Below are 18836 nucleotides of genomic sequence, written 5' to 3'. Positions count from 1 at the left end.
GGTAGGGTGCCACTTCATTCTGTAGTTTGTGTAGAATGCAGCCTAGGATGTTGTCCGGTCCCATGGATGCTGTGTTCTTGGCTTTGGAGAGTGTGTTTTTTACCTGTGCAGCTGTGATTACAGGAACTTTGCATTCTTCTGGTATAGAGATGGGCCCTTTAGGGGGTGATAGGGGGGTAATGTTAGCACTGAACCTATCTGCCAGGATGTTGGCAATATCAGTTGGTTCTGTATACTTAGTGCCATTGTGCTGTAACTCAGAGCAGATTTGAGTGTTGCCATTGAGATTCTTGACATAGGTATAGAATGCTTTGTGGCTGTCTTTAGAATCAGTGGCGATTGTGTTTTCATAACTAGCTTTGGACGATTTTATGAGGGATCTCAGCTTCTTACTGAGGCTGACCAGGGAGTTCCTCCAATCATGGAATTTTACTCTTTTTTTGCAACAGTTTCTTTCTTCTGTTGTAGAGTTTGTTTATGGCAGGGGACCACCAGATCGGCTTCCTTTTTTTGGAGGATAGCATCTTGGTTCTGTTAGGGATAGCATGATCCATGCACTTGTTTAAGTGCTTATAAAATGCATTTGTCTAGGATTCAGCAGTCGTACCTCTATTGTCTGTCTGCATGGGTGTTGCAAAGTTTACCACTTCTGTCTTAAGAAGGGTGAAGTTGGCTTTGGAGAAATTTTTTACGGTGGTTTCTCTAATGGGGGTGGGGGCAGGATGTGGATGTCTAGGCTGATTAGCTTGTGGTCGGATCTGACCAATGAGGAATTGACCTCTGGTGTGGAATACCAGTCGCCCATGTTGGTAATGACCAGGTCTAGGATATTGCTGCCCCTGGTGGGGGTTTGGATAAGTTGATCCAAGTTGTTGGAATTTATGAATTCCAGAAAACGTTGAGCAAAAGAGTTGGTGCATGAGTACTTTTCCTCAGTTAATGGTGGGTTTGTTGAAATTGCCCATTATTAGGGTGTTAGGCTGTACCCTAATATTTTGCAGTGTATCAAGAAATGAGGAATGGGAATCCTGGGGCATGGTGGGGGATCTATAGCAAGTTCTAATTTGGATTGCGGTCTTGCCCAGAGTTAGTTGCACTTGGATAATCTCGGATGAATTATGCTGAGCAACTAGCCTGGAGGTGTGGATATCCTTAATGAATATGAACATGCCTCTGCCTTTCGTGTTTCGGTCCAGGTTATTTGTATTATTGCTCTTTTAGATGTGTATGCTTGTTCTATAATATTTCTATTGTATATTGATGTTTTGTTGTTAAAATGTTCAATAAAAACAATTAAGAATACATAGTATACATTCTTCCAATCACAATTCAATTCAAACAGTTCTAATAATCTCAGTGCTTGCCTTACATCATGGGACGCTCACCAAAACTCTTGTAGCAGATTTCTGGAGTGAATTATTGTGTATTTAGGAAAAGCAGCTGGATAACTAGACATATCGCTTGAATAGGCAGAACACACATCCACACACACCACTATATTATGTGTTTCAGAATGAGCCATATTATATGCCAATTCCAGCATGGTCTAGGGATAAGGATAACATGAATCAATCAGGGGTTTAGAGCATATCCAGTATTGCCTGCAACACACAACAAACAGATTATATGTGGTTTGTGCAGTGCTTGCATGGCATCTTTATGTTGTGATGTGTCTATCTAGTCTGTGTGTGCACCTACTAACTACATGCCCATGTGGGAAATTCCCCTCATAAGAGTCCTTGGTACAGGTTGGACATGTGTTAGATGTGGGAATTATGGGAACTGCCAGGGACACACAGACATATTATAAATAACTCCTTGTCAGTTTACCAACCACCGGGAAGTTAAAAGAATGGAAGGCCAGGGAGAAAATATTTTCTTCTTTTTCCTTCTTCTTGCATTGCTAGGGCAATATGAAGGCCCTTGTAGAAGGCAAATGTCTGGCATAAGCTTGCCAGGATAGTCAGTGATGCCACTGGTAAAACCCATTCTATAGCTGGTCTTAGGCATAGGCCAACTAGGCGACCACCTAGGGTGCCACTGTAGCAGGGGTGCTTTTCCAGCATTTATTTGGTGTAGGTAGACCAGGATGGGGGCACTGGGTGGTGGGCATCATGGAGCCCTTTTGCCTAGGGCACCAGTTGACCTAAGGCTGCTCCTGGTATGCATGGTAACTGGTGAGGTAACCAAATGCAACACTGGAATGGCTGACGAGGGGGCTGCTGCTGGAGGTTGCTGCAGGAGGGGCTGCTCTGAGGTGGCTGTTTTTCACACTTCCTAGGACCCTATTAGACCATTATCTGACTCTGGTATTTCAAGTAGAAAATACTTATGCAAAGGTAGCTGCAGTTTAACTACATTACAAGGTATCATTTTCTTCCTATGCATTTAAATAATTTAAGGAAATGACTGGAGTGGCTTTCTTGGGGAATGACCCAGTGGGTGTGGCTCAAATAGGGGTGTTTCATGAGTGTGGTATGGGTGGGGCTTAAGGGACGCCAGAGCACCACTTCGCCTAGGGCACCATTTTAGCTAATGCCAGCCCTGACCCATTCTGGTAAGGATTGCTCTTGTCATTCATTCTAGTAAGCAGTGCCCACATTGCTGCAATGACCTGATGTGGCACCATCCTGATCTCATTTAAAAGAGAGAGGAAGATTTTAGGGAGAGAAAGACAGAAGCATAGTGTAAGCGTTCATTTTCATTACTAGTGACGTCTGGTAATGTACCTGTTTCATAGGTATATTTAGGAGTGCATATTTTGTTTTGAGGGTGTGGTGGAGCATAATATTAGCATGTAAATGTTGGAGTAACTTTCCCAGAGGAATGTGTGTAATGAACAGGGTTGTCTGTTAGCTGTACATATCCACAGTAACCAGTCTCATGACCACAGTTCAGTCCTTCTTGAGCTGGACAAGCACAGGCTGTAACTATGCAACACTGCACTGTGCATGTGAGTGAAAATTGAGTTGGTCATGCTAATGTGGCTGCCTCATGACATACATCATGTCAGTCGTGTAGCCTTCTGTAGTATCATTGTGCATGTGAGAGAAAATTGAGTTGGCTGTGCTAACATTCTTGCCTTGAGACGTACATCATGACAGTCCTATACCCTACTGTAGCATTGCTGCAGCACATCAAGTGGCCTAATGCTGCTTCTTTCATCAGCACTGGACTGTTCTTAAACCGAGCAGTTCTTGTATCAGCCTGCCAACAGCATTCAGTGTCTAATGCATGCCTGATTAGCTGTACAGGTATTTGTATAGCGGTTGTTTATAATTCGTAGCACAGGTGTCTAACATCAGATGATAATACTTTGCTATAACTGCGCAGAACGTTTCACCAAAAGCATCATTAAGTTTGATCATTTTTAAATCTTTTCTTTATTCAATCTTATAGCCTAGGCTTCTGAACAGTAACACCAGTGGTGATGATGTAAGAGTTTATGGGTGAGTATAAAAGTGGCAATTTGGAGTCTATATTTTATGGGAGTTCGCTGACAGGTAGAGTGAGCTGCACAAAATTAGGGTACATACCTTAAGCCTATAATGTCTTTTAATTTGTAGGACTGTACATTTAACACTTAAACAAATCTACTGTTCTTTTGAATATTCTGCTTCCTATTGTAGTTCTTGACTTGAGACTAAGAAGTCTGGTTACTTCACTGAGATAGCAGCATGGAAGGTACATGATCATTTTTATGTTAAAGATGAGGTCAAAGTGCTATATACTGCCTATCTTGACCTGGCCAAAGCATTCAACACTATTCCTTATTCAGGCCTTGAACAACAAACTCACAAACTAGGAGTAAACCCTTGTATTACCAGTTGAATAGCCAACTAGCTCACCAATAGGTACAGGAAACCAGGATACAGGATTCTACTTCCACAAAAATATGAGTAACTAACAGTGTTCCTCAAGGCTTAGTTGTTAGGAATGCTCCTTTTTGCCATCTGCTTCACAGATGTTCAAAGCTAGTGCCAAAGCCATCTGGTTGATGAAGTTTGTAGATGGCTGCAAACTCGGATGAGTCATAGATTTCCCCAAGGACGTGAATATTCTCCAGGAGGACTTATCACAAACTCATAACTGGCACCAGAGTCATGGTCTAAACTGAATGCCAAAAATGTATACTAGTATCTCTTGGAAATTAGATCAACCCTGGAAATTACTACATAGACAATTCACCCAAAGAATAGACCCAGTGGTAAGGAATGTGAGATCATATGTGGACATGACCATAACATTTCTACTGTTGTAAGGAAATCACTCTATACTTAGCAACTTATAAGACAAGGTGTGGCATCTATGTCTAAGCATGCCATTATGCCTTTGTATTCAGTCCTTATCATGCCAGTCATAGAGTAGAGTGCTCCCTTCAGTACTGGGAGGGCTGGTGCTAGCATTTTGGGGGCCTTCATCAAGTTTCAAGTTGGGGGCCCTACCCAGGAGAATATAAAGCATGACCACATTGCCGTCACACCCCCTTCCCTGTCAAGTTCATCCAGCACCATTTATCAATCACTATATTGTTACTACATTCAGACCATTAAGAACTGAAGTGCCAAGGTACACATTGACTAGCATTTAGTGCTAATGTTACATTACGACAAGCCCTCCCCTACCACAGCAAGGTAGCCACTCACAGAGGTGCATGCACACACTGACTGCACTCCTCAGCTGTCCAGATTTGACTCATATTTTTGGCCTGTTCCTCAAAATTTGTAGTTTTCTGGATTTTTGTGGCAAATCAGTGAGGACTGAATTCACTACCTAATGACAAACATTTCAGTTTCAGACTTCATATCATTCAGAAAATGCATGGTAACACAAGACCTTTTATGCTAGCAACATTTTTTAGTTTATAAGAGCAATATTTAAAATTTGTCCCTGTTTTTGGGTCTTTGTCCCCGTTTTTGGGTCTTTGTCCCCATTATCTTTGGTTTTGCCCAGATTTTTTGTGCCAAGAGGTTGAGAGCTATGACTGATTAGAATTAGTAGCAAAGTTGTTACATTTTGACAAGCCTCTGTACCGCATCAAGGTAGCCAGTACCACAGAGGTACACGAAGACACTTACAATGACTCACAAACAGGACAGACACACAAGACAACGACAGCACTATAGCAGAGCTGAACAGACACCCACACAAGCCCCCTCACACTTGAAAGAGACACATAAGACAGACAAGTACACAAACTCTTGCACACAGGACAGACACCCATACATGATACAGACAGCATTACAGCAAGACTGAACATTAACACCCACACAGACTCACAAACACAGGACAGATATCCACACTAGATAAAGACAGCATTACAGCAAGACTGAACAGAGACACACAAGACAGACAGCTGCAGTCTCTTGCACACAGGAGAGACATCCACACATGATAAAGACTGCACTACAGCAAGACTGAACATTAACACCCACACATTCTCCCTCACACAGGGCAGAGACACCCAAGACAGACAGCTACAGAGACACACAGACCTGACACCTGCACAAGACAAAGGCAGCACTACTGCAGGACAGAACTGAGACTCCACACACGGACACCCAAACACAAGATGATAGCAACACTATGGCAATACTGAAACACACAAGCAGCATTAGATAAACTGATCCCATCACACAAGACAGTTACTGACATGAAAACAGACACACTGCAGTGGCACACAAGACTACCATAGGACAGACATAGAAAACACTACAGACACACAAGACATACAAGGGAAAGACATGGGGATTACAGAGTCCGAGACAGACAGACTCAAACTCAAAGAAACTCAAGGCATACAGGAGAAATTCACTGGGATTACTGAGCATGAGGCAGGCAGACTCAAACCCAAAGAAACACATAAGAAAAAGCCATGGACATTACTGAGCCTGAGGCAGACATACTCAAACCCAAAGAAACACACAAAACATACAGGAGAAAACCATGGGGATTACTGAGACTGAGATAGACAGACTCAAACCCAAACAGAAACAGGTGAAATCAAAATGCACACAGATGTCAGATGCCAGAGTGTCATTCATCTTCAATGTGTAGTAAGCTCCTCAGCTTTTCTGATTGCTGCCACTTTTAGTGCCATTAGCGATCTGTTCTTCCTGTGCTTCTGTCCTAGCCTCACAATGAGTCCTGCAGCTCCCAACTGTCCTGGTCTCACAACAAGTCCTGCTGTTCCCAATGAGTCCTGCCGGTCTCAACTGTCCTGACCTCACAGTGAGTCCTGACACTCACAACTGTGCTGGCCTCATGATGAGTCCTGTTGTTCCAAGCTGTCCTGACCTGATGATGAGTCTTACCTCTCCTAACTATCCTGGCCTCATGATGAGTTCTGCTGCTCCCAAATGTCCTGGCCTCATAAAGAGTCCTGCTGCTCCAACTTTCCTGGCCTCACAATGAGTCCTGCCACTCCCAACTCTCCTGGTCTCATGACAAGTCTTGCTGTTCCTAGCTGCCTTTGCCTCAACAAATTCTGATACTTTTCATCATCCTTGTAATACTTGGTCCTTCCTGCTGGAGTAAGCAAAAATCAATGAATACACAGCATACTACACAAGACAGGCTAAGGTGCTACCTGAAATTTGCTGCCATACAGCATAAAAGATTACTGGAAATGAAATATGGCCACATATCTAGAGTTTTACTGGGATCTTATGAATTTTCTTCTGGACAAAGTCTTCAATGAGGCTGCCGCGTAATAAACTTTGTCCTACTTCATGCTCAATTGACAGCACAGCTAAGCCTGAAAGTCTCTCCTGACTCATTGATGAATGTAGGTATGTCTTTATGAGTTTCAGTTTAGAAAAGCTGCATTCTGCAGTAGCCACTGTTAAAGGTGCAGTCAAATAAATGCGCAGTGAAACTTAAGTATTTATATAACTGTCTTGTAAGTGGTTGCAAATGAAGAAATGTAACACAGTTGATGGTGATGATTCATTATCAGCCATTCAAGAAAAGTTTTTCAGTTTGTGTCCAAGACCAGTCATCAATGTCACCATAGCCACTTATCCCATCAGTCAGTTGTTCTTTCAGAGCCTTGCACTGTTGGATCAATGTGTCTTCTGCAACTTCACTCAAGGTTTTAATATTTGATAAAAATCAAAAGGCCTTATCAAACTCATAAAGCTGCCCAAACTAATCAGTAAATGATTATATTGTTGTGTCTAGCAGCACACTGAAGAACTTTACACTTAGTTTTACCATTGTACCCTCTACCATCTCATCCTCCTCTTCATAGTCAAAGAAACACTTTAATTTCCTATGCATCATTTCTTGAAATGTGCTGCCAACATCCAGATCTTCTGCTATCTTGGAGGCTTCACCCATGGCATGTTGAAATCCTGTCTCTCTATAATTCTTCAGCAGGTCCATGGTTGATGTCAGCACTTTGACACATGTAGAAATATCAACCGATGGACTGTGATGAACTTTGCTTGCATGATTTACCTGTGTCAGCACATTATACCAAACCACTAAACATACAATGAATTGATAGGACATACATTCTGAACAAAGTCATAAGATCACAGGATCATAGGAGGTTACTAGGATAATGGCCTGAGGGCCCTTACTAGCCTAGCTGAGGTTAACCCTTGTTCTCTACAAGCAGACTAACTCAACACCTACTGCCTCTGTCCAAAAAGGACACAAGTGAACCCCCCCAGGGTGAAGCTACCGTTTCCTATTTAATCATCCAAATTACACTTAAACAGGTTCAACAAGGGGATCTGTTTGACTTAAATTGGAAGCTTTTTCCAGAGAAGTGCTAACCTCTGTGAGTCATATCTGTCTTTCCAGTAAGTTCTGCTGATGTCACATACTAGGTTGAGGTCCCTAGAGTGAGTACATTGTGCACCATTTGACTTGCGAATGTGCAGCATTTTCATTAAGACAGGATCTGAGATTTCTTTATATGTTAGTCTCCGGTCACCTCTGAGTAGTCTATATAACACATAGTAAAGTGACAGTGATTTCAGTCTAGCAACATATGACATGTGCTGAAGACCCTGAATTTTCTTAGAAAGAAACCTTTGTGGTCCCTCTATTTGCTGCAGGTGCCTGGTGAGGTACATCCCAAAGGGAGCATTGTGCTCAATTTTTGGCCTGAGGAGGGAAGAGTACGGGGGGGGGGGTATATATATTTTTTTGTTCTGGAAGCAATGCCCTTACTTATGAGGTGGGTAATGTAAAATGCCCTTCTTACCACCATGGAGACATGATAGTCAAAGGACAGGTTGATATCAACCTGTGTGCCCAAATCTCTCACCACTGTTTGAGTGCTTTGGGTGTTGTTATTAATGTGGTAATCTGCAGGAACATCTCCCTTGATGAAGGGGATGATAATGCATTTTTTAGCATTGAGTCTCAGCCCATGACTCTGGTACCAGTCTTTGGTCTGTGTAAGCCCCTCTTGTAGGATATTGACATCACTTGGGGACTTAATGACCGATCACAGTTTGCAGTCATCTGCAAACTTTGTCAGTCCCAGACCTTTTGTTTTTGCTTGTACTTCTAAGACGTAGGGTCCAAACAATAGAGGCCCTGGCCCCCAACCCTGTGGAACACCACTGATTACGGGTCTGCTAGTGGAGGTTGCTTCTCTTATTTTGAATGTATGTGATCCATCAGTAAGCCAGTTTGCAACTCACCTAACAATACATGGGTTTATCCCCAGTTGGGTGAGTTTATCCATTATGCCTGAGTGGGGAATAGTGTCAAAGACCATAGCTAGGTCCAGGTAGGCCGTATGCACAGATTTGCCTTCGTCCAGGGCTTTGATGACTGTCTTGAAAGCATCCATCAAGTTTAACAGGCATGACTTCCCTTTAACAAAGGCAAACTGGGTGGGTTCAAGCATTGGTAGGTCTAGTATGTCTTTGATGAAGATTTTCTCCATGGCCTTACAGAGAAGGCTGGTCAGACTTGCGGGTCTATAGTTTCCTGGGTCAGTGGATGTGCACACTTTACGCAAAGGGATGACAGAAGCTGTTCTCTGTTCAGCTGGGACAAAACCAGCGCTTAGGCTGTGGTTGAAAAGGGTACACAGTGGTGCTGCTAATCCTTGTTTAAAACCATTAAGAATGCAGCTTAGGATGTTGGGGATGTTGTCAGTTCCCATAGATGCTGTGTTTTTGGTTTTGGGGAGACCGTTTAAGACCTGATCCTTAGAGATACTAGGTGGAGAACAGGTGGTAAGGATGCTTTGGGATATATATTGTGGGGACAGGGGTGAGAAATTTTCACTGAACCTGTCCACTAGCATATTGGCTATTTCCAAGGGTTCTGTATATGTGTTCCCATCTTGGAAACAGGAACTACCAGTCCCATGCATGTACAGCAATGTGCACAGCCCAACTGAAAGGCACCATATTTAAAAAAAACATTAGCCAGCACTAGATTCCACTGAAGAGAATTTTAATACAAAAATCCATGGGCAAGATTACCAATGTATGAAAATACAAAAAACAAAGGGTGATATAGCATACTGGTTTCAGCATAAAGCCTTCATCAATGCAATATAACAATTCAGCAGCAATCATTATATATATATATATATATATATATATATATATATATATATATATATATATATATATATATATATATATATATGTATACACCTTGCAATTAAATGGTGCACAAACAATTATCCAGTCACAATTGTTCATTGAGTCTTGGAGAAAAAGGCCACCCAATGTTATTATCCACATTTTTTCTTTATAATCCAAAAGGGAATGTAAATTTTCTGAAGAAGTGTTTGATTTATATATTTTATCTATTACTGTAAATCTGAACCTAGCAGAAGGATGTAAAACCTGATGTTTGTATAAGGCATTTGTATTTCTTTGACATTTAATGTCACTCGTGTTCTGATATTCTAAGTTTGAATGGGCGAGAAGTTTGCCCACCATAAATATATATAATACTCGGGATTCAACAAGCTCTGCATGGCGTTCAGGAATAGTGCAGGAGCTGCTGGAGACAATATGGCCACAGGGAGATCCAGGAACAAGCTCCTGGGATGTGCATGATCGCTTCTGCACTATTCCTGCATGGACACAGCTCCTGTATCCAAATTACCCCATTTGCAGGTAAAAACCATGCAAATGAGGTGAATTTGTGATCCAAGAAGCTGGCAGCCGGCCGTGCAGGACTAGTGTAATCTGCAGAAATGTACTCGGTTAGTAACCGAGTACATTTCTTCAAACTATAAAACGGAGCCATGACAGCTCCAAATAAAGGGTGTATATAGCATGTAAAGCATGCCAATGGCCAAATATATGGCCATTGGCAAGGAAAACAGTTGCAAAAATAAAAATAAAAAACTTTTATTTTTTTAGCCAATTTTGGCTGTTTAAGCATAGGGCAGCGGCGCGCAAATGGCATCAGCTAGAAAATAACAGAAAAACCCTGAAAAAAAATTTCCCTGCAAAAATCACAATTTTGCCATTAAAGGCAATGATAGGCAGAAGACAACAAGGCTGGTGAATAGTGGTTGCTAAGGGGGAAGGCTCAGTGTCAGACTTGTAACTAGGCATTAGCAGGCAATCCTATGCAAATGAGGGGAATGATACTTAATCCCAGATTCCCCCCCATGGCTTGCCTGAACCCAACCGTGTAGGTGCAGGAAGGCCATGGTGCAAGCCTAAGAGCTAACTGACATCATAGAGGGGTGTGTTAGGCATACTGTAAGCTTATTGGAGCCCTGTGGCTTGGGTTTGCCCTTAGCTTAGCAGAGCTAAGCAAGGGTGTGTGTCTGAAGCTGCCAAGCCTCTTTATATTGCCTCAGTGGGTGTGCATGCCATGCACTGTGTTTTAAATGAAAAAAAAAGTAAACCAGGAAATAGCAGCTCCATGCACATCTGAGGACTGTGTATGCATGGCACACCTCAGGGCTTAAACAGGAAGATGATGGGGAAGGGGAAACAGCAGTAGGAAGTTAATCACGGAGAACTAGCATAGCTGGCAGGTGAAATGTATCAGAATCAGCCAATTGCACAGGCAGCATCCCAGCCCAGCCCAGCCCAGCACACTGCTATAAGCTATGCAAACAACTTTCCCTCTGTTTTCTCCCACAACCTCTACACCACCGGTGTACACAAGCGGGAAAATTTACCTAACAAAATCAACAAAATGATAGGGGCTGCATTAGTTCTCATAAATCAACATGTGGAAGAGGCTGAGTGTGGTGAGGATGAGAATGCTGATGACTAACCCACATTGAAGAGAAGGAGAAGAGTGTACAGACTCAGGGTAATGTACCAGGGCCTACATGAGCTGGAGATAGTGGAGAGCTATAGGATAAACAGTGACCTCCTGCAGCAAATTGTTGAGCTGTGCCGGCCACGACTCACACACAGAACCAGCAGAGGGGAACCCATCCTAGTGGATACCAAGGTATGTGTAGGCCTAAGAATACTAGCCACAGGTACATTCCAAAGGCCAACTGGGGATATCATGGGGATCTCACAGGCATCAGCATCTAGGGTACTCCACCAGTTCCTGGATGCCATGTCAGCATATGCCAGTGAGCATGTATATTTCCACAACACCCGTGAGGTGTTGGCCAGCAATATGCATCTCTTCCACCAAATAGAAGAATACCCTGAGGTAGTGGGTGCTATAGACTGCATGCACATACACATCAAAGCACCGCCCGGCAAATGGGGTAGGGTCTACATCAACCACAAGGGCTTCCCCTCCATCAACTGCCAGGTTGTGTGCGATGCCTAGGGCATTATAATGAATGTGTGTGCTCACTGCCCAGGAAGCTATCACAACTCTCACATCTGGCATATGACACAGCTGTACCAATGATTTGCCAGTGGGGACATCCCTTATGGCCACCTAGTGGGAAATGCGTTACGCACTGGAGCCGTGGCTGATGACACCCATCAGAAATGCACACACATCCGAAATAGAACTCCATAATGAGGCACATGCACAGACCAGAATCGTAATAGAACATGTGTTTGGGATGCTCAAGTCACAGTTCTGGTGCCTGGACATATCCACTGGAGCTTTGCAGTACTCACCAGCTACATGTACCCAAAATTGTAATCGTATGTGCCATGCTACACAATATGATCCTGCAGAAGCAGCTGCAGCAGGAACAGCACAGGGCAGGGCCATACAGCCCCCCACCATTGCCAAGGCCTACACAGGCACATAGTGACTAGGAGGAGGAACAACCTGAGCTTGCCCCAGTAGGCAGAAGGAGGTGTGCCCAGTATGCCCAGGCCTTGACAAAGAGGCAATGCATAATGCATACACTAACACAGTAGGAACCCAGGGAATGACACCTCTCTCTGACTCGCACATACAGTAAAAGACATTCCATACATGACACTACCTGTGCTTAACCATGTATGGGAATGTGTACTATGTGCACCTAACATAGTCACCACTCCAGCACCATCCTCAGTACTGGCAAAGCAACAAGGTAAGTCACTCATCCTATCAATTTCTGAATGGAGTAGTATGTTTTGTTACTTGTATCTGTGGTATGGATGTGAGCATGCAAGGGAATCGGGTGGCTGAATGGGATGCCAGCAGATAGTAGACACCTATAGTGGTAACATGAAATCTGTAACAAATATTGGTGCCACCATAGTAGCCAGTACTAGACAAGATGACAAACCCACTGCAGGAAATGTGGTGGACCAAATGTGTGTCCTTAGGACACACACATGCCAGTCAGGGAGGCTTACATACCCAACAACAGTTTCAGCCAGCAGGACAGGCATAGACAAACACAAAGAAAGGCTGTGCTAAGGCCTCTGATTGATGGCTATGAAGAACAGCCCTCCTCCAGATCTACACAGACAGACTACAACAGGTCAGGCAGTGGGATGTTAATTCTGAAGGGTAAGAAGTCTGAAACTGAAATGTAGGTCAATAAAACCAAAGAATGGTAGTACACTGATATGCCTCTAGTCTGCATAATAGGTCAGAATACAGAATGAAATGGAGTAACTGAAATACCATTACAGTCATAGCAAGTATGTACAGTTGTCAGGTGTGCCCCACCCCCCACTATCCTATGTAGAAATGTAGTAACATGTATGTGTAGGTATAATAACAGTGGAGCACAGCTTACCTGAGCCGGCCAAAGAAGCAGGATAGATTGTAGCACATGTACAATATGCAGAGCTGCATGGGTTAGGTTGGTGTGTGATGTATATTGTGTGAAAGTGGTCAGCATGTAGGCATGGTGAGGTTTGTCCTGGTGGACATTGGCCAATACTGCTGAAGACAGGGGCAAGTTTTCACAACTGCAGTGTCAAACACAATGCATCCCAGCAAAACACATTCCAGCAGTAAGCCACAGTAATTGCTTCAATGTAATATCTGTCACCATCTGAAAGATGGACATGGTATGAATGTGGTCCCAGACATACAAACAGCATACAGGTGGAAGTACCCCAGATAGACAGTGTATAATATGTTACTGTCAAATGGACCCGCCTTTGGAATTGTACATACAGGTTAGGAGCACATTACTTGGGTTTGTAGTATGAAATACTGATGTCATCTGGCCAAGCACTGGCAGGCCACAAAGGTCACAGGTATGAAGTATTGAGAAACTTCTGATGTCCCTGAACAAGCCAGCATTAGTGGAATGCCCCATGTATATCTGTGAGTCAGATGCAAGTAGTGTCCATAGCACACATCCACCCAGATCACCCCACCATCATCCACAGGTACCTCACAGGTCTTATCCCTGCTATTGGGAATGAGTACAATATGACCCCCGCCTCTGTATGGGAATAGCCACAGAATGCAGCATGCTGAAGAGGTGTCCCATGCAGGTGTGTCCCTAGCTGTAAGCAGCACCCTACCAGCATCCACACTACTGGATCAGTTATGACAGAAACTATTGACATCTAACACCTTGCACACCTACCCTGTCACCCCAGGGGAATATAGTGACTTGCACTCTGGGACTGTAGGAGTGACACAACACAACAGCCTGCTACAGCTGGCCTGCATCACTACCAAATGCCCTACAGTCCTCTGCCAAAGGCCTGTGTTCACCCATACTGCCAGTGTATGTTATGTCATGAACTCCCAAATAACAACATAACACAGTCCACAGAACCCAAATACAAGGCCATGTCGACAAATCCCAGTAACATGTTTACCATGTCCTACTGCATGAACTGTGGACCAACACCAAATTGCTGCTTGGATGAAGTGATAACTATAGGGAACGTATCAGATAATGTTTGCATAATGTTTGGAAGAGGATAGAATAACAGTGGGGGGGGGAGCATGGATGCCATGGAGTGTGTGAAGTCTGAAACTCGGCCATGTGCACATACTATCCCTGCCTGCAAACACAGGAATGGGTGGCTACAAACCTGCTTGTAAACCACAATGTGAAGGGGTAATGACCGGAAATATGACCCCTGCCTCTGGATAACCTGTGCAAATCTGTACAGCTGTGAGGTATGGCCACAGCAGGATATGGCCATACTGTCACATCGATGGATGTACAAACATGGAATCCTCAGCCACCACTGTACCAAGGTGCTGAACTATATACACAGACCCATCAGCAAGTGTCGGCAGTGTCCCGTCCAGAATGGCATGATTGTGCAAGAATATGTAGGCTGCAGACCACAATACTGGACACAGCTGCATTCACCCTATGTTCCCCAGGAAATTACTGCAAGCAAATATGTATACCTGACAGTAGTTGATGATATAAAACATCACAATTTAAAACAGTACATATGTCTGAATATCTCTGCTAACACCAAAACCATGTAGCAGAAGCAGCACAGACACAATTACCTACAGTAACCCACTATCCTTTGCCCATTTTGACCCCATATTGTCAACCGATCTACAGATATCCCACAGAAACAGGTTGCTATCTGCAGGTGTAGAACACAAAAGCCTGCACTGGAGTACAACCTACCTGGAATGAATTCACACATTCAGTACAGAAGTTCATACTGGGCATGCTCCCACACTTAGAGAAACGAAGCCCATGTCTGACAACAAAATACTGAAAGGTCATACTGGGCATGCTCCCACACTTACAGAAATGGTAACAACGGTGGACTATACATATCTGACAGTCACAGATGTTTGTGCACACACTCCACATCGCACACCATTCCTGCTTTGCACACACATTAGATAGGGATACACACATATATCCAAGGACAACACACTATAATAGGCCAAAATTACACATGCATAGAAGTGTGGAAGAGGGACGGCCACGGTGGTGCAATGGTTAGCATTGTCTCCTCACAGCAAGAGGTTCTCTGGTTCGATCCTTGGCTGGGGTGCCTTCTGTATGGAGACTGCATGTCCTCCCTGTGGTAGTGTGGGTTTCCTTCGGGTGCTCCGGTTTCCTCCCACATACAAAAGACATGCTGTAGGAGGATGGGACACTTTAAATTGGCCCAAAGCATGAGTATGTGTGTGTGTGTGCCTTCTGTGGAAGGTTGGGTGCTGGGCTGGCAACTGGACACTGTAAAACTCTGCTGCCAATCATGAGCGGACAGGTGATCCACTGTGGTGACCCCTAACTGGAAAATGTCGAAAGAAGAAGAAGAAGAAGATGTGTGGAAGATAGTGACAGACGGTGACAAAGAGCCTCCCATCATGAGGCCTGTGCCACCCAGCACAGATCCAATTGGCTAAAACCACATGATGCGCAAATGTCAATCACTAAAGACATTTGCCTCTGGTATCCCTCAGCACTATAGTGTCTGTGGTGCTTGTGATAACTGTGTAACATGACTGTACAAGTCAGTATTTATCTAGCAGTTGTATACACATACCTGTGAAATATAAACCTGTGTGTTCCTGAATGTTGTGTGTCTGCTTCCAGATGAATGGTTTATGGCCCAAGCACACACACTGCACTCCCTGTTGCCCTACTAAGGCAAGCCTGCTGATGTCATTCACCTTGAAATATACCTTTGGTGAAAAAATAGCCCTATAAGCTCCGTGGTGTGCGTGCTCTAACTGTGTGATGTTATTGTGCGATGTAGGGGTTCTAATCCCAGACATGGCAACTGTGTATGTGTGTGTAGGGATCAATGCTTTTGTGGTCATTCACAGTCACTACACTCCCCATTGCCCTACTTTGGCAAGCCTGCTGATGTCATTCACCTTGAAATACCCCTTTGGGGAAAGAGTAACCCAGTAAGATGTCCTTCAAGAATGCAACTGCAGTTATGACATATGGGTTGTCCTGCCTCAGGCAGCCCTCGGTCGGTCGAATTCCAAAGTCTGGGTCCAGCGTCAGCTGGTGTCGCCTCCTCTCCGATGTCACAACAGCTGGAGTATAAAGGCATCAGCCGACGCCATCTTCTTCAGTCTTTCTTGCTGCGCAGTGCCCGAAGCAGAAGCAGTTCGCAAGTGCCGGTCAGTCAGCTCCTGTGTTCTCAGTACCGAAGTCATCTAAAAGCTAAGTACCCTGTTGGTGCACATTTTTTCTTGCCTCAGCCGATGTCAGAACAAATTGAGAAAGTTAATAATTGTTTGTCTTGTGGTAAACAAATACCTCATAAGGACTTCCATTCTCTCTGCCTTCCTTGCCTGGGCCCAGACCACGATGTCTCGGCCTGTGCTGCCTGTGCTTGCTTTAATAAGCGCACTCTCAGGCGCCGGGCAGAATTTGCCAAGGACTTTTTCGGTGAATCTTTTGCGTATATCATGCCGTCGGATCAACCGACAACCCAATCTGCCAAAAAACGAAAGGACCGGGACCGACATCCTCAGCCTGCGTCCACTACCGATGCTACTCCTAAACCCTCTGCTAGTGCTCCGGTCCCTTCGGAAGTGGTAACTCAACCGCTCCAGGCTGACGACACAGCGTTAACACGACCTTCGGTCTCGGAGATCTCTCCGGTGCCGGTTGTTGATTTTCCTCCGGAAACCGAAGTTCTGGATCTACCCAACACCATTTCTGTAGACAAGGTTACTCCAGCACATGGGGCAGCTTGGCCTCCTGTATCCATGTCCATCAAGGCCTTTGCACGTGCTAAGGCTGCCAGCCAGGCCAAGGCCCATCCAAAACCTGCTGCCCAGGCCCCTTATTCTGATAAGCAGATCATGTCTCTTGCTGCAGATCTTATTTCTCTTATCAGGGGGTCTCAGCCTCATCCAGACAGAGGTTCTCAGCCACCTGCAGAGAAAAGGCCCAGAACTGAGCAGGCTGACGACCTCTCTTCAGATGAAGCCTCTGGGGATTCTGAGCATTCTGATACCCAAGAAGAATCCTTCCAGGCATATGAGGACTCTGATGCTGAGGAATCAATTCCCTCTGCCTCCCCTCCAGAGGATTTCTCATTTGGTGAAGTCCTGCATTCCACGAGGGGACATTTTAAATGGCAGGGTCAGGAATTCTCTGATTCCAGGAAAAGGCTACGTACCTTCCTCAAGCTTCCCCAGCACAGACCTTTGGCTATTCCGCCAGTTATGGATGTTTTGGATGATGTTTTCTCTGACTCCAGTGCTAACCCAGATTCTCTCCCCCCTGCTCCTGTCAAGCCGGACAGATATTATAGGGTCCCTGACACTCACAAGCATCTTTTTAAGCCCCACTCTGTGGATCTAGAAACTATTTCACAGGGCCCCAAGGGAGTGGCTACTTCCACTGCCAAAAATCCACTGCCAGCGGACAGGGAAGCAAGGTCCCTGGAGAGATGGGGTAAAAAAGTTTATACCTCTACCACCCTAGCCATGAAGTCACTTAACTGCCTTTTTCACATGTTTCAGTACCAAGATTTTTTACTGGATGATTTACAGAAAAAGTTAGCCTCTCTTGAGCCTATTGATAAAAAGGCATTGCAGGATCATATACATAACACTCAGCAGGTTAACAACCATTTTCTTCAGTGTGGTTATGATGCATTGGAAGCTTCATGTAGGGCAGCTATGACTGGGGCTGTAATACGTAGACATGCTTGGTTAAAAGATCAGTCTTTGCCTGACCATGTTAAAGTAAAGTTACTGGATGCACCTCTGGAAAAACAGAAGCTTTTTGGTGCTAATGCACAAGATGTACTGAAATCCATAGAGGAAAAAGCAAAGTCAGTACAGACAGTCAAGGATTTCCTTCAGGTTCAGCCACCCAGATTCAGCAGAAACTGGCCCTCAATGAATTGGTCCTTCCCAGGCTCTGACAAGTTTCGAAGGGGAATAAGCAGGCATGCCCGAGGTAGAGGGCAATACCGAGGATCTTACAGGGGCCGCCAATGGCAACCTCCAAATCAAAGAAGTGGCGCAGACAGTCCAGCTGCACCACAAGGACAATCACAATGACTTGACTTTCATACCACCTACAAAGGCACAAAGAGAAGCACCTTTGGGCGGAAAATTATCCTTATTCTCACAAAACTGGCATATCTTAACCAAGGACAACTGGATTCTGGATTTAATAGACAAGGGTTACAGATTCCACTTCCATACATTACCAATAAGACAAGGCATGCCAAACCTGCCACATCATCAAAGGGCAGAGGCACTCACTCAAGTTTCAAAGCTGTTAAGTATAAAAGCAATAGAAAGGGTTCCTCCTCAGGAACAAGGCCAGGGATTTTATTCAAGACTGTTCCTTGTTCCAAGAAAAGAAAACAAATGGAGACCCATACTGGACTTGTCAACTCTAAATACTTTTCTTATTGTGCCAAAGTTCAAAATGCTGCCGCTGCAGCAACTCCTTCCCATGCTGGGCAAGGGGTCTTGGCTGGTCACTCTGGACCTCAAGGAGGCATACCTGCATGTCCCAATCAGACAAAGCTGCAGAAGATACCTCAGATTTCTTGCAGGGACAGAGCATTATCAATTCT

The sequence above is a fragment of the Protopterus annectens genome, chromosome 4.part0 (genome assembly GCF_019279795.1).
Source record: "Protopterus annectens isolate FY-2018-M chromosome 4.part0, PAN1.0, whole genome shotgun sequence".
NCBI lineage: Eukaryota > Metazoa > Chordata > Ceratodontiformes > Protopteridae > Protopterus > Protopterus annectens.
This window is presented reverse-complemented; position numbering follows the sequence as displayed.